Here is an 18,349-nt window from a genome sequence, read left to right on the forward strand (position 1 = left end):
ATTTCTCAAACAAACTGCACCAAATTTATAACCTGTGCATCCTCAACCCTGTAGAAAAGCCATGCATGTCTGATACTGTAACATTTAGGACATCCAGAAGAAAACAGAAGAAAATAGAATTGGGTCAAACCCTGGTGTGGATATGTTCACCCACAATGGAAGTAGAGCAGATTATCATTTCTTGAAAAACAAATGTTTTAAAATCAGAAAACAAAACATTTTCAAAACATTTTCCAGCTTGCCTGTGAGGGCAAATTAAGTCTGGTTCAAAAGAATATGGGGGTCATTCTGACCCCCGCCGGCGGCGGAAGCCGCCCGCCTGGCGGGAACCACCAGAAGACCGTACCGCGGTCAAAAGACCGCGGCGGTCATTCTGACTTTCCCGCTGGGCTGACGGGCGCCGCCAAAAGGCCGCCCGGCCGCCCAGCGGGAAAGCACCAGCAATGAGGAAGCCAGCTCCGAATGGAGCCGGCGGAGTTGCTGGTGTGCAACGGGTGCAGTTACACCCGTCGCGATTTTCAGTGTCTGCTAGGCAGACACTGAAAATCAATGTGGGGCCCTGTTAGGGGCTGGCGGGAAGGGGGTCGGAATCTCCATGGCGGCGCTGCTTGCAGCGCCGCCGTGGAGGATTCACAGGGGCAGGGGAAAACCGGCGGGAAACCGCTGGTTTCCCTTTTCTGACCGCGGCTTTACCGCCGCGGTCAGAATTGCCCTTGATGCACCGCCAGCCTGTTGGCGGTGCATCCTCCAACCCCGGCCCTGGCGATCCATGACCGCCAGGGTCGGAATGACCCCCTATGTTCTATAAGTAGTACACCTCTTGAAAATATGCATTTCATGATTTAAACATAATACTGGTTTGATAGCTGTCATCAAATGAATAGTTCAAAACAATGTAGGATTGTTAGAAATGGAGTCTTTGGTTGGCAGTCAGTTACCTCTTGTCCAAGCAAGGACCCTCAATCTAGTCAGGGCAAAGGAGAATCACACCTGGTTAACCCCCGCTCACCACTTTGGTAGCTTGGCACGAGCAGAAAGGCTTAAACCAGAGACAATGCATAAAGTATTTGTACCAACACACACAGCAATCCAGGGCAAACACTACAAAATGACTCACCACCAGTTTAGACAAATAGCCAATATTTATCTGAACAAAACAAGACCAAAACAACAAAAATCCAACATACACAACCAAAGTTATGAATGTCCAAAGATTAAACTCAAAAATAGTGCTTGGAAATACAAAGGCTTTGATTAGGTGATATCACGGTATCGTGACGGAGTCATCCCCAACAATCCAATGCCAATGACGCTGGTCACAGAGTCACACAGACCCCCAGGTTCAGTACCTTGTGAAAATGAGGAAACAAGCCAGAGCACGGAGTCGGGGATCGTAGTGTCGCTGGATCCGAGGCGGTATCGGCTCCAATGCTGCGGAGTGAAGGAGCAGAGGCATGACAAAGGGGTGTCGGGTCCTTGCTGTGAAGTGGTGGGGGTGAGCTGTGTTGGTGTGATGCAATGGATCAGCATACCTCCGGCGGAGTCGATATCCGGCAGACACAACATGATGCAGCGACTTCCACGTTGTTGCAGACTTCAGTGAGTCTGCAGCGGCATCAGGCCCACGGGGTTGTCGCACTCTAGCAAGGAACACGGTTTCGGTTGCAGGTGGCATCATGGGATTCGGCAGAGGTGTTGGTCCGGAGTCATCCAAAGTCGGTTTACGTGGTTTTTCTTGTTTTTTCAACCAGCGTCTCCTTTCAAGGGCCCAGGGACTCGACTAGGCATCACTTGGCATGGCAGGAGTCTCAGCAGAGAGTCCAGGCACTGGAAGAGGAAGTCTTAGATGGCCCTGAGACTTCAGAACAGGAGCCAAGCTCAGTCCAAACACTTGGAGATTCTTCTCAAGCAGGAATGCACAACAAAGTCCAGTCTTTGTCCCCTTTCACAGGCAGAAGCAGTGATTGCAGGATAGCCAACAAAGCACAGTCACAGGCAGATGCACCAATTCTCAGCTCTTCAGCTCTTCTTTTTGGCAGCGGTTCCTCTTGGTTCCAGATGCAAATCTTGAAGAAATCTAAAGTCTGGGGTTTTGGGTTCACTACTTATACCCCTTGCTGCCTTTGAAGTTGCCCACCTTCAAAGAAAAGTCTCTGTTGTTTACAGGATCCTACCTTGCCCAGGCCAGCCCCCAGACACACACCAATGAGTTGGAGACTGCATTTTGTGTGGGCAGGCACAGCCCATTCAGGTATAAGTGACCACTCCTCCCACCAATCTAGCCCAGGTGGCTAATCAGGAAATGCAGGCTGCACCCCAGCTCCCTTTGTGTCACTGTCTATAGGAGATTCACAAACAGCCCAACTGTCAGCCTGACCCAGACAGGGAATCCACAAACAGGCAGAGTCACAGAATGGTTAAAGCAAGAACATGTCTACTTTCTAAAAGTGACATTTTCAAACTAACCATCTAAAAACCAACTCCACTAAAAGATGTATTTTTAAATTGTGAGTTCAGAGACCCTCAAACTCCATACCTCTATCTGCTCTCATAGAGAAACTGCATTTAAAAGATATTTAAAGACAGCCTCCATGCCATGTTAACCTCTGAGAGAGATATGCCCTGCAACAGTGAAAAATGAATTTGACAGTATTTGACAGTACAGCCTCTCCATGCACCACCACACCTATAACTGCTTCATTATAGGTGTGGAGGTGTATGGAGTGACGTGGCGGTGAGGGTGGAACAGCATCCACCCCTGCCACCGACCACCAGCATGGCGCATGGTGACCCTCACCGCCATCAATGGCGGTGAGGCTCCATGCATCATTATTTGGCGGGACGCCGACCCCCAACACTGGCAGTCTTTCATTGATCGCCAGCACGGTGGGCGGCGGGGCATCCTGCCAAAAACATAATGACCCCCTCAGTCTGCATACACTAATCAGTACTGCAGTCTCTCTGCACTGTACCAGAGTGTGTTATTTTTAAACCACTCACTGCCAGCACACACATTTACCTTTGCGAATTGTATGTATGTTGGTAGTACCATTCACAAACTAAATAAACGTGTATTGGAGCATATTGTAATTGTAATTGTAATTGTATTTATATAGCCCTTACTACCACTGATGATGCGTCAAAGTGCTTTTCGGTGAGTAGCAGGCTACTCCGGAACACAGGAGGAATTAGTGGTGGATTAGTATAGAGAAATATGAGTACAGTATTAGTAATATTATGAGTTAATTTGAGCAGAGGATATGTGAGTTTGTTAGTTGGATTGACTAGAGTAATTGAAGGACAGAGGAGCGAATAATCCATAAGTGTTAATTGGGAGTTTATATTAATGGGATGAGGCTTGGGATGAGTAAAGAAGAGATGGAGGAGGGAAGAGTCTGTGGAAAGGATTAGGGAGATCATAGTAGCAGGAGTGGTTTTGGATGAGTTAAAGGTGAGATAAATGAGGGAGAATTTAGTAGGGTTGATGGGAGTAAACTGAGGTTTTGGGTGAGCTAGATGCCGTAGAGGAGGGAAGAGCATAGGCAGGGTTATTTTGGAGAGCAGAAAGTAGTGGAATGGGTTTGGGATGAGTCACAGTGGGGATGGGCGTCATATTGATGGAGACATAGGTTGATGGGGAGACAGAGTAAAGCTTACAAGAGAGTGAATTTATATTATTTTTATTTCTTAATTATTCTATCTCTTTGTATATATTTTTTAATTTTTAATTTTCACTTTTCATTTCTATTTATTTATTTATATATATATTTTTTTAAATTAATTTAATTATTTATAATTTTATTTAACTTTTATCTAAACATACTGTAGCTAATTATTGACAAGCGGGTTGAATCCATGGCACATTTGACAAAAGAAATAGGTATTGTTCTAGGGCAGGCGGCCTGCCTTGTTGCACCATGACAGTACTATAATACTTCCCATGTGACCTTCCTAAGCCTATAGGTTTCTGCCAAATTTATTTGAAAATTATGGTTCAAAAACACGGTTTGATCCCTTTATTTATTTATACTTTTAGTGCCCTCCTAGAAGACATTTGTCTCATTTGCTAGACGTCAGGGACAGTATTACAGCCACCACATTTAATGATCACCAGACACCTCTGGTGAGCCGAAACATCACAGAGCAAAGAGGGAAGTGTAAGGGGTTGGGACAATATGTGTGCAAAGCAAACAGAAGCAGAGACACACCATTAAAAGGAACCGCGCTGTCTAATGCTAAAAAACTCTTTATGGCTACCCTGCACTTACAATGTCTAAGAATTGTCTTACACACTGTAGGGGCATAGTGCTCATGCAGCTATGCCCTCACCTGTGGTATAGTGCACCCTTCCTTGGGGCTGTAAGGCCTGCTAGAGGGGTGACTTACCTATTCAACAAGCAGTGGGTTGTGGGCATGGCACTGTGAGGGAGCCTGCCATTATAAACAAACGTACTAGGATTTTGAGCCACCCCAACTCGACCAAGCTCCCTATCAAGGATATGAATCCATCCTCCTCGCTCCCAATCGATAACCAACAGTCAACTGAGCCTATTAGGGTCCTCTTAAGGGAAGAGCTTTCAAAATTGCTTTTCCCAATTGTAACCCGCCTTCAAACAATAGAGGAGAAATTAGAAGCTTTTATCAAGATTCAGAAGCCAGTATCTCCTACAATCATAGATACCCAACCCCATTTGTCCTACTCTCATTCTACTTATGAGCAGGTTAGTGTCAATAAACGACCTGCCCAAACGAGCAAGAGTCACTTTCCTTCCACAAATCAAGACATAACTAGTTTCCCCAGAGCACCAAATACTCCAACTATTACTCCGTTGTTGGCCCCGTCCCTCCTACAGAAAGGATATCTTCCCCGCTAAATTCAGTGCCTACTACTGGCACCTACAACTCTTTTTGTGATCATGTCCCCTCCGGCTCCTTGAAGAGGACCCAGAACATAGGTCCAACTGGAACAAGAGTATTGCAACTCCCCCCGGAGTCAGGCCCATATGTTTTGGTAATCTCTAATGTGCCTAAAATTAAATCCCCGGAATCCTTTACTGAGCTTAAAAACAAGGTCATCCACTGGCTACACGCAAATGCGGGGTTCGCATTTTCCATCATACCCTCGATACTGATGGTAAGAAGGGTTGGGTGGGTGGGTTCTCTAAGAAAGATCGGTACAGGTGATTGCATTGTCATCAACTTTAATTCCCCTTTCCTTGTACGGCAGCTTGTCCTAAACGCAGACAGACCATATCCCTTAGTGGGCAGGGTCTCCCTGTGTAGATTACAAGCATTCTACCCGCCCGCACAGCCATCCATGAATAGGCAACCACCACTGTTTTGCAAAGCCCCCTTTGAGACCCAGACACGGTTTAGTCCTGACATTGGTTTCAGACACCCTTCTGTGTCGCTTTCAGAGATAGACTGACTATGTGACGGATCGTGGGGAGAGTTTTCCAACACTTATGTCCCTGAGCACATTATCACTCTGCTCTTATTGTTTCAACTTTAACAATCCCATTGTCCCAAATGGACTCTGAAATTCGGGGAATTCCTGAAAACATCTTTCATTTAGCCAACAAGGAGGGGGCCCCACTCCCTACAACCACCCCCAGTGAATTTGGGCCCTGTAGTTTTGATACCTTACCAGATATGAACTCACTTGATTTAGCACTCTGCAACATTACACAGATCAATACTGATGCAGGTAACTACATGTCAGCGGGGAATAGCACGGCTCTCTGCTGTACTGTTCCTAGTATGAAATATCCCTCAAAGGAAGCTAGATACACTAAGCCAAATGATCTTGCCGAGGTCCTCAGTTGGAATAAAGCAGGGCTGGAAAGTAAATTGCAAAACCCAGAATGGGGTAAATTTATTGATGAACACCTATTATGTCTATTCCAGGAAACTTGGGCATTTGGTCCCAAACATAGATTAGGTTTTAGAAGCTACTGGGTTCCAGCACGAAAGTCGCCCTCTGGGAGACCCTTTGGAGGGCTACTTACATGGTTAAGTAGTTCTCTCAGATGTGAAGTTGTAGCAATAGACACAGGCTGCCCTGATCTACAGGCCTTATTGCTAACGATCTCCGAGGAGAGATCTTTATTAATAATCAATGTTTACATCAGGAGTGAGGGAAGTCCCGTAGACTATGATGCCCTATCCTCATTGGACAGCCTCCTTAAAAATAATTTAGCTCACTTTATTCTGATTGGAGGGGACTTTAATGTCTCTTTCGAGCCCAACTCCCTGATCCAAGAGATATATCAAGAAGAGGATGCCTATTGGGGGATTCCACAGTTAATCTCTAATAAAAGACCGAGATTGAATAAAACAGCACGTTTAGTGGCAGATATTACAATAACACACGGCCTTCGAGCCTACAATGGTCGCTCGCGCTCTGATACAACCTTGCACCCGACTTTCAAACGAGGAGGTTCCAGAAGCCAGATTGATTATATACTTCTTGACATCCAACTGAGGGGCCACATGTTTGATATGAGAATACAAGAGCATGAAGAGAGTGACCATGACCCACTGATTCTATCGACTAGAGGTTTATTCCCTTTACTTGAGACACCCCACTCTAAGGCTTACACCCAACAGCTAGTGTTATCAAATAATAGATGCAATTTAAAATGGGAATCTGTCATCATATCCCCTGATCATCTCTCATCAATATATAATCTGTTAGCCGATCAAATGGAGTGTATGCTTCAATATATAGAAGACGGCGATGGTAATAGGCTTTTAGCAGCCCATAGTAAACTGTTTGATTCTTTAAAACACCTTTTTACAAAAGAGACCATCAGTAATCCCAAGAAAAAGTGCCGGGCATGGTGGTTCAATAATCCATGTAGGGAGGCACAGCTCACCCTATTGAAAGCTTTAAAAATAGGCCAGGTTGAATCTATAAGATCAGCTAGAAAAGATTATAAGAACGAATGTACCAAGGCACGTAGAAATTGGGAAGAGGACAGATGGGTTGCCATTCTGGAGACAGCAAAATCAAATGACACCTCCAGATTTTGGAAATTAATAGCTGGAAAATGTGGAGACTCCGCCTCTGTACCTGGCACATCAATTCTTCCTGCAGCTTGGGTTGAGCATTTTAGTCAATTATACGCAGGTCCACTTGAGGAACCTCCCAGGACCTCTAAAGTTTTAACAACCCAAGATGCTACCCCGATTACATTTACACTAGCTGAAACAAGTGCCGCAATAGATTCATTAAATTGGGGAAAGGCTCCAGGTCCTGATAAGATCCCGGGTGACTTATACAAGACAAGATCTGATGTATGGGCTCCTTATTTCAATCGAATCTGCAATGCAATTGCAGCAGGAGCCCCTATCCCTCCTTCCTTCATGGAAAGGGGCTGAGATAGTCCCCATCTTTAAAAAAGGCAGCCCCAACAATCCAGCTAACTATCGACCGATTAGTCTCCTGGATAATTTTCAAAAGATTTATGCCAAACATCTTCTGTTCCACCTCGATGAATGGATCTCAGAATCCAACGCCTTATCTAATTTACAAGCAGGGTACAGACCCGCCGTGAGCACTATTGATCAAGTTTTGAGATTCCTGGCAATTAAATGGAAGAATGTGGACCTAGGGGGGGAGGAATCTGTATGTGATTTTCATAGACCTGAGAGCTGCATTCGATTTGATCCCCAGGAACAAGTTATGGTTAACACTTTCGAACATGGGGGTTCCCTCAGGTCTCTTGAATCTTATCATCCGACTCCATGACACTACTTATGCACAAATCAGATGTGGCAAGGTGGGCGAGCTGACAGATCCTGTACCCATCAATAGAGGAGTCCGGCAGGGGTGTGTTCTGGCTCCTACTCTCTTTTTGCTCTACATCAATAACTGTATTCGCTACTTGGAGAATTGCATAAACGACTCGCCAAAATTGGCTCGGGATAAAATCCCCTGTTTATTGTATGCGGATGATACAATTTTGTTAGTTAAATCACCCATGGGAATCCAAAATTTGGTTAACCAATTTTGCACCTTTTTCAGGGATTTTGGGCTTGATGTTAATGTCAAGAAAACGAAACTTATGATATATAGCACTCTAAGAAAATGCCCACGTGTCAGAATTGAAATTAACTCAATCCCGCTGGAAAAAGTGGACGAGTTTGACTACCGGGGAATCAGATTATCGACCACAGGAAAATGGGAGGCTGCTATCGATAAAGGGGCACTTGTCCTAAGTCAAAGAGGTGGGGCCCTAGTGCTTAGGTCAAGAAAGGGTTCGAGTTCCTCTCTGATCATAATTGCTGAGATCTATAATGCCCAAATTTGTGCGGCGGCCCTATATGGAGCAGAACTTTGGGGATTGCACAGAAGATGTGATATCCTACAAACAAAAGAAAATAATTTCCTCAGACAGGTCTCTCGGTTAGGGGTGGGCACTCCAATGACTCCTATCAGGCTCGATTTAGGACTAAACAGCAATAAATCCATAGTGGCCTTGAGACCACTTTCCTATTGGATTCGTCTATGGAAAACTGCTGAACTCGAACCATTCAGGATGGCGGTGAGAGAACTTATAGCCATTCCCCAGGGCCCGACCAAAATTCAATGGCTACAGGAGATGAAATCTGCTTGGGTTAAAATAGGCCTCCCTCATTTCTGGGAACACCCGGAGCTGATTCCCAATAATGCGAGACAACTGGTTAAAAGAAGATATTGGGAAAAAGTTAACAAAGACATACTGCGCCAAAATGGGATGGGCAGGTAAACAATGGAATTCCTTCAAATTAAACACGAACCTTGTTCTGGGATTTCCATGAACCTCCCCATGCCACCTTATGCTCGTGCCCTTTATCTCCAGCTTCGATATGGTTCTTTGCCTATCAACAACCTCATGGCCCACTGGTCATCCAGCGACCCTCCAACTGACAGATGTATATTTTGCCCTTACTATAAAGAAACATTAGAGCATATCCTGTTTTTTTGCCCTTCATATAAGAGCCCTAGAGGAAAGTGGATTATCCCCCTCTGCAAAAACCTATCACTATTGGACAGAGCAAATGCCACTAGAATATGTAAACATGATACATCCACATTGGTAGTTACCTCAGTCACTACATTTTTATCGGCGGCTTGGTGTATCCGCCGTAGGCTCACTCCTGCGAAGCTTTCCTAGAGTTGGGTGAGCCTCTGTTTATAGAGGGGGATTTTAATTAGATATATATATATATTTTGCTATCATTGTGATCATGTTAATTTATATGTGACACCTTATTTGTATTTTAGTAAGAACTTGTGGCCCATTGTGGAAGCAAATGGAGACTGTATAAGCTTACAGAGATATTTTTACGTCAAATCAGTTAAATTGCTGTATTTTTAGTTAGATTTTAACTACAGTTATAAGGATTTTATCGAAATATTTTTTATCCTGCATGATTGTTATTATGGATAATGATAGGTTATTGTGTTTCTAATGGATTTTAAATATTTATGTAAGATTGTTACTTTTACCAGTTTTAAATGGCCCAAATTTCTTTTGGACCGATTGTTTTTAAATAAATAAAAAAATACTAGTCCACTCTTTCCCAGAGTAGGCATTGGGGCTTCTCTGCTTTCCTACCCCAATGCAAGTGCTATAATGGGATGTTTGGTGCCTTGTGAAGGGGTGATTGTGGACCCATTACTTGTGGGGGCCTGTTATGTCTTAAATTACATAAAGCAAAACTGTAGATAGTTAATCCTCGAGGTAACTGTGGAATTGTGTATTTTTTAGTGTGGCTCTCTGTTCTACTGCACGTTCACTAGGTTCTGGGGATTGTTATAAAACTAGGTGAATGGCAGTTGAGCTGAGCGAAGAGTGGAGAGTTGATGTCACCTTACATGAAGCTACGGTGTTTTGACATTTCATTAAATCCAACTTGGAATTTTACTTTCTGGTGTACAGGATGTTTACTTGACACATATGGCGACAGGTGGCTGTCAAAACACAGAGGATACGAACCTTCGATGCATAAAGTAAACTCTTCAGGATCAGGGTTCCGTATTAAGCTTAACTGTTCTTAAAGAACTTTTATTGGAAAAGAACGTTTTTCTTTTTTTTTTTGTAATCTTACTGTGTCAAATTCTTAAGCTTGCGCTGCTGTATCCTACAGGGATTCTGAACGGACAATAGCATTGCACTGATTGTATAAGACGTCGACCTATGCCAAGACGATCCACGTCAGTTATGTGCGGCCATTTTGGAAGTACGAATATTCGGATTTCACAACATTCAGCAGACGCATATCTATGACAAGCTTCTCCACGTAATTTCTGTATGAGCGAGCATTTTTTTTTTAGGGAACTATATTTCTTCCGGTTTAAGAGCAGTTTATTGAAGAACCCATTAGCAGTTTTCATAATTGACTGCTATTCTGGTTTTGGAGATTGGCAGGCAAGTTTTAAACTACTTTATTTACTTACTTATAGTTGTTTCTGTGGGATTTTCAAGAAACATATTTTCATCGTTAATTTTTTATAAGTGAACTAGTCCTTAAGGTGAAGAGTGGACACTTGCCAACATGTCTACAGAGAAATTTGCACTGCAGCCTCCACAAGCATTTTGGCCTGCTGATGGATCCATGTATGAAGAGGATGGATTAGAAGACCTATTTCTTAAATTTCCTGGAGACTATTGATGAAGAAGGAAATATGAAACCACAAAGGTAAGAAGATTTTCTTACATTCTGTTGGTCCTGAAGGATTGAAAACGCATGAAAGAATGACAAAACTGACTGCGGGTGGAGACTCCAATGATTTTGAAGATGCTTTAAGAGATTTTGATAATCATTTTGAGCCTAAAGTTTGCTTTGGAATTGTAAGGTATACGTTTTTTCAGAGAAAAGTAGAGCCTGGAGAAACAATTGATGAATATGTAGGGGCACTGAGAAAATTAGCAGAAGTTTGCAAGTTTGATCACCTAGTAGAACAATTTATTCATTATCGGATAGTCATGCACACATGATCCTGCCATTCAGGAAAGACTATGGGTTCATGAAGATGCACAGTTGGCTATTGTAAGTTGGCTATTGTAAGGAAGGCCAAGGCTTTAAAAAAAATAAAATTTTATTGTTGTGATAGCATAAAAGACAGGATGCAGCAGGCCCAAAGAGAATGCATCAATCCCTATGAGTACCCAGTAAAACACAATATATAAGATAGTAACTGGTTAGAATCTGTGGTGTGCAACTCCACCAAGGCCCCTGCTACAAAGAAGAGCCTAAGGGGCAAATGAAACCCCAACAATACAGAACATTTAGGGGGTTCACCACTCTAAAACATCCAATTAAACTCAGTAAGCAGAAAGAGTCCAATACTGTTAGGTTAATAATGGTGCAAGACTTCCGTTAGGTTCTTCCTGAAGACTTTTATTGGTGTAAAGTACTTGTTAAGACATAAAGTTCATGAAAAAGAAGCAGCCAACACGTTTCGCCCTATACAGATGGGCTTCTTCAGGGCTGCAAAGTAACATGTAACCATGAAAAAGTGGAATAATATAGTAACATAAGTAAGGTACCAGAAACACAACATATTAACATGCAAGATGCTACTTTACACAAGTGACAAAACAGAATTACTTTGTAAAGGTACATCAATGATACAATAAGAAAGAATATAAATAATGCGTTAATCTGGACCAATATCAAGTCATACATGATCAACAGAACCGGCAAGGAAAAGAGATCAATACAAAGAATCAGAAATGAAGTCCAAGAAGTACAGCGGAAAAAGTGTGCAAAGAACGTGATGAAGTGAGTTCCTCATAAAGAACAAGTGCGCATAAAGTTTTAAAGATTCAAAAAGAGAATCCCTCTGCCAAAAGTCAGAACTCTCATAAGTGATCAAAAAGTTATGTAGAATAAAAAAAGGTTTTCTCGGGTCAAAAAACATAAAAAAGTGGTGTTCCAATTGAAACTAAAGTTTATTTACGATGTGCAAGTGCACAAAGGCATACGTTAAGCCTAATAGGAAAAAAAGAGAAGGAGCATATGTCGATATATATGGTCAAAAACAGTAGCCACTAATTGCATTACAAAGAGACAAATAGACTGTGAATATTACATAATAAGGCTTTAAAAAAAATAAAATGTTCTTGTTGTGATAGCAGTTCTCATCTAGTAAAAATTGTCCAGCGATCAATCAAAAGTGTTCAGCAGATGGTATAATTGGGCATTTTGCTAGAGCGTATAACAAAAAGAAAATTTTTAAGGTGAAATGTGTTGATGAGAAAAAGTGAGGAAGAATTATGTGGCAAAAAAGTTATGCATTGTAATTCAAGTACTAGCTATAGCAAGAATAGTTTGGAAAAATCATTTATACTAAATATTAATGAGAATTTAGAAGCAAATAAGAAACCTATTTGTATAGTGACCACTGGGGGGCGTGCAAGTTCAGATGTACGTAGATTCAGGATCACTGTTTACAATTGTAAATGAAGACGTGGGGAAATCTAAATTTATAAAAAGGTTAGGGAACAACTTATATGAGTTACAGATATAAGTTCAGAAGGATTTTCTGCAGAGAGAATAGATCTGTTGGGCTATAGGAACCTAATATTTAAGTTTAAAGGTAGAGCCCTTAAGAAAATTGTATGTAGCATAGAAAGGGCCATCTATTTTGGGGTGGAAAGATCAAGGTAATTTGCATATGATTTTAAACTCAAACAGTTCTAAGCCAGTAATGATTGTTGAAGAGGGAGAAGGTGTTGTAAAGGAGATGTTTAAAAAAAATTCTGAAAGTATTTAGTGAAAATATTGGTATGTTAATGGGTTTTGAGCATCAAATTGTTATGAAAGATAATGCATGCCCCAAAATGCAGAAAGCGAGAAATATTCCCATTATTCTTAGAAAAGAAGTAGAAAGAGAATTGTAGAAATTAATCATAGCAGATATAATAGAAGCTATTGAATCATCCAAATAGATTTTTCTGGATGTTGAGGCAAGGGGGTATAATGGAAAAAATTGGTTGTGTGTGGATTTACTCCATCTAAACAACAACATAGTTAAAGATAAGTTCCCTTTACCTAAAATATCAGAAATGTTAACATTAGTGAAGGATACTGAGTGGTTTTCAACTATAGACTTATCAGCGGCTTTCTTCACCAGATTAAATTAAATGAAGAGACTAGACAATACACAGCTTTCATCACTCACTATGGGTGCTTTCAATATAAAAGAATGCTGTTTGGTCTGGCTTCTGCAGCTGCTATTTTTCAGAGGATAATGCACAAGTTATTTGGCAAGCACTCAAAGGTTAGGTATCCAAGATGATATTCGATTGTTTGGAAAGGATACGTTAGAACATGACAAGGTGTTAGAAGAAGATCTAACCATCTTAGAAGAAAATGGTTTGACTGTTGAGCATTTAAAGTATAAATCTGTGGTCAGATCTGTAACGTATTTGGGACACGTTCTGAGTGGTGATGGAGTTGCACTTTAATTAAACCCAAGTTAGTAGAGGCAATCCAAAATGCTCCACATCCTAACAATAAGGATGAAGTAAGGTCATTTTTTAGGAATGGTGGTGTTTTATGCAACATTTGTTAAGGGGTTCTCAATTAGAGTATATAACATCAGGCAATTATTGAAAAACAGAAAAATGTGTGTGGTCAGATTTTTGTAAATATGAATTTGAGGATATAAAGAATACAATATTACATGCACCTATTTTAGGTAGTTTTGATCCTGATATGATGAATGTGGTCATGGTTGATGCCAGCAATGAGGGGTTAGGATGTGTTCTGTCACAAATTGATGAGAAAGGAAGGGAGATCCTTGTTGCATTCGCTTCCTGTGCTTTAACACCTTCTGAGGAGAAATTCTCATTTATTGGAAAAAAAACACTGGCATGTGTTTGGGCACTGGAGCACTTCAGATCATATATGTGGGGAAATATGTGTATTGTTTGCAGTGACCACAAACCAGTTGTTAAATTGTTAACCACAGAGGGTATGTATAAAGTTTCAACCAGAACTGCAAGAATGTCTATGCGCTTGCAGGACTTCGTTTACAATGTAGTGTATGTTCCAGATAAAAGTAATGTTTTGGCTGATATTTTTTTTGGTATGACAATAGACATTCAAGATTGTGGGAAATGCGACTGGGATGAATTTTAAGTTGCATTGATTCATGAGGGTATAATCAGTATCAAAGAAGAAAGGTGGATTCAGGAGTATTCTAAGGACAATGCATTACAACAACTCATTAAGCGGGTAGAGTGTGGATAGCCAAAGAAAGATAAAATTCCCTTAAATTTAAAACATTTTTGGGAGATAAAAGATGAATTGTCAATTATCAAGGGTACAATTTTCTGGGGGTGATAGAGCTGTTCCCCCCTGCCACTCTTATAATGAACCTATGCCATGAGGAACATTTTGGGATTGCGAAGACCAAACAAAGGGTGAAGTGGTATTGGTGGCCTGCTATTGATATCTGTACAGAAAGAATGGTCATGAATTGTATTGCTTGCACAAATTCAGACCAAACTTTGAGAACTATGAAACCTATGATGTGTGAGCCTGTTGTTCCTGAAAAACCTTGGCATACAATTGCCATAGATATCATGGGACCAATAGGTACTCCCCCAAGATATGTTATTGCTATGATTGATGTGTGCACAAAAGGGACAGGCCAGTGCACAAGAGGCCTGAAATGGCAGCATTCACAGGGCCATAGGCAGCGAAAGAAAGCTGCAGTTTCAGGCCTTTTGTGCACCGGCCTGCCACGTGTGCACTGCACATAGGACAGGCTCGTTCACAAGAAGCCTGAAATGGCAGCTTTCGCTACCTATGACCCTCTCCTGAATGCACCTGATCTCTAAAGTGCTAAGTAGGGTCGGGCCTGGGCCCAACCCAGCTTAGCGCTTTCAAGATTGGGCGCTTTCAGGACTCTGCGGCTCATGGAACTCCACCTCCACGGAATTTCACTGAGTTTTGAATCAAATCTGCAGATTTCCATGGAGTGGAACTCTGTGAACTCCACCCAAGCCTAAAAAACAGGGAGAAATAATGTAATTTCTCCCTTTTGCACACTGTAATGCCACCCCTGAGGTTGTGTAGGAATCTGACACATTCACAGCCATGCAAATCTGATAATGTGTCAGATTCTGTCAAGTTCCGTGGGTGTTGTATGGGAACACCCACATTAACACCAATTGAATGCCCCTTTTGTGCAGAGTTATACATGAGAGGGGACCATATTTACAAGACCATGAAAGCCATGCTTTGTGTGGCCTTGTAAACATGGGCTGGCAGACTGTGCCACAGAGCATCTAAAAAATAAGATGCTGCAGTGGCGCAGTATGCTGCTGGGGTCTTGTAAATGAGGCCCTCACAATTTCTAAAATGAAGACAAATTCTTGCCCATTTTAGTAGTGGTTGGTGAAAAATGTCACTCCGCTTGTAGAGTTTGCAGAGTTTTGGCCATTCCTCATTATGCATATAATGCAGAGTTTCAGCCAAATTCTGCATGTGGTAGAGTTTTTTCTTAGGTGCGGCTCACCAATTGGTATCTTGGCGAGCAGAACTTGCACCCCTTAGTGCAATTTTGGGGTGCTATATTTTCCCAACATGGAGGTCACAGGCAGTCACAACTGTTTGTGTTGGAAAATCTACTCGAGCAGCAGCAAAACCAACTCAATCAGGATAGCTCTCTGGTGCACTGCGTGATGCCGTTGAGCTGATTTCTCAGTGTGGAACAAGTTCACAATGCTAAAAGTTAGTGTGCGACGTGCAACATACCTCTTTCTGGCTGACTGCAGAACTCCACAGAATCTCAGATAATTTGTATGTAACTCTCTGGAAATCCAAGGAGTGAAACTGTGTGAGTTCTGCCCAACCCTACATTTTCGGCAGAGTTAGTTTATGAGGGTTAGTTATATTAAGCGACTAACCACAATCCATATTCATAATTGGTTCATGTGTTTACATACAGTCCTTTATCAATGTTACTGTATTCCAGTATGTGAGGGAAAGGATGATATTAAGCACTGAGTGAATTGTTGTAGTTACTACTGCAATCCACAACTCATCTTAATCTTCTCCCATCTTTGTCACAGCTGCTAGTGCCAAATGGGTTTCTTCCCAGCACCAGAATCTTGTCCAAAGTGTGCGGCAGTGGGAAATCATTGGCTATCAGTCTTTAAAAGAGACTCGGGTTGCCTTGAGAACATCAAGAGTGTTGGCAAGGGCCTGGCTAAACTCCTCAAACAAAGAGACCGAGTTACAATGCAGGGCATCCTTACCGCACTCCTTCCCATGTAGTAATGCCAACCACAGGGCTTGCTTGAGGGTCTGCAGGCAGGCAGTCTCTGTAACAAATGTGACATGTAGATATATTCTTTTTATTTTCACCACTTTTACTGCTGTTGATAGTCTTGGTACGTACATCTAGCGGCCTACACGTGTTTCATCCATCAAGACTTCTGGAAGGCTGCAATACACATAAAAATGAACATTGGACCAAATACAAATCATCCTTTAAAAAATCTTTACATATAAATTACACCTTTACTTTGGCCAGAAAAATCCATATACTGGCGAAATTATAGGAAGTCTACTGATCCAAGACCAACAAGCATACCTGTGAAATTCATCCGAAGATAAAACCCTCTCTAACCAAACAAGTACAGAAAGAAAAGCCTTAAGAAAGAAAGGAATATCGAGAAAGCAGTGCCCTGAACATGCAACTCCAACAGGAGTCTATGTAACAGCATTTTGAGTGGCAAAGAACTGGAAGGGCAGGCCTACATTGCATTACATTAAGACTCTTGTGCTTGCACCAGGAAGTGCAGTAAGGCCAAGGAACAAAAGTTCCAGGGCAGGGCACAGATGTAGTAAAACTCCCTCTTTTTGTGAGTGAATGTAATGTTTTAGAAGCAGCCAAGCATAAATGTGGTTTTATGTGATCCCAGATGTGAGAAAGATGATTACTAGCTGAAGTGGATGGTAGTTCTCTTCAATTAGTAATTGAACAATTCCTTATTTAGACCAGTTAGGTATTGATAATTTGTAGCTCCACTCAACCCTACGTAGCTGTAGCACATAGCATACAGGCTTAACTTAGGAGAAATCTGGAAAGAATTTATCAGTACCATAGCAGTCAGAAAGTAGAAAAGATAACATAATAAAAATCCCACTACACTTTTGTAAACTAGAGAAAATTTAATTAACAAATTGCTGCCAAAATGGCACAAATCTAATGCAGGGAACCAGAAGCATGATGTTTTAAATTTGGGGCATTTGCACTACCAAAAAGCACAACTATGGGTATTTAGTCAGACTAGACCTGGTCAAAGCCAAAAGATAAGACCAAATGTGATGGAGTGCAAGTCAGATACAGGGACCAGGTTCATCTTGGAGGGAAGTTTATCTTCTCTCCTGTTTGTTTTTTCTATACATTGTCAGTGGCAGTTTGGGGAGCCAGCTGGACCAAATGAGAGACTTGTTGATGGCAGCTGAATGAAGTGTAGCAACTCAGTGGGATTCTTGACTCTAGCTGGAAGTTTGAGGCTGTCGAAGTCATCAGTAGAAAAACTCAGATCAAGCAAAGTCCAAAGTTGTGGTATAGGAAGTAACCTCATTGGGCTGCTGCTACGATCTATGTTCTACGTTCAGACTTAGAAACTTTTCTGGGAGTCAGAATCCTTTCAATGGGGTAAAACCGCAGGTTCATTCTGACTGGCAGCTGGACATCGGCTGCTGAGGCTTGGCTACAGTCCAGTGGAAACCTCGGCTTCATTCTGTAAAAAGTTCATAAAAAGTTTGCAAGTGTCCAGTCTTGCAGTTTTGGAGGGGGGGAAGGGCACTCTAGAAATAGTCAGCTGGGCTCAGCAGAGATTTGGGCTCCTGCAGTGTTTGTATACAGGAGGATAGCCAAATAGCCCTTGGAGTATACCCTCCTCTCAGTGGTACAAGTTGGCAGTAGGTCCAGCCCTTGGGGTTCTACTGCAAGTGTAGCCCTTCTTCTGTCTTTCTCTGTTCCAGAGGTGTTGTGAAGAGGGTACTGGTGGTGCCACTTTTATTCCCAGTGCAAGCCTGTGGATGGGAGAAACTCCCTACCACTTCCTAACCAATCGGCCAAAAATTATCAGGAGTTCTTCTACCCACCTTTCTGTGTGTTTTACACTAAGCTAATCCACAGTGACTCTCTGTTGGGGCAGCACGTTCTGATTGGCTGAGGCGAGGCCCTAGCCAGGAAGAACCTACCACTACAATCAGGGGTTGGTGATTACACTCACTGTATAGCCTGCGCTCTCCCTTGAGTAGCTTGGCACAGAACAGTCAGGCTTATTACAGAGGCAATGTATAAAGCCTTGGCACAGCCTTT

Source organism: Pleurodeles waltl, chromosome 8, assembly GCF_031143425.1.
Source record: "Pleurodeles waltl isolate 20211129_DDA chromosome 8, aPleWal1.hap1.20221129, whole genome shotgun sequence".
Lineage (NCBI taxonomy): Eukaryota > Metazoa > Chordata > Amphibia > Caudata > Salamandridae > Pleurodeles > Pleurodeles waltl.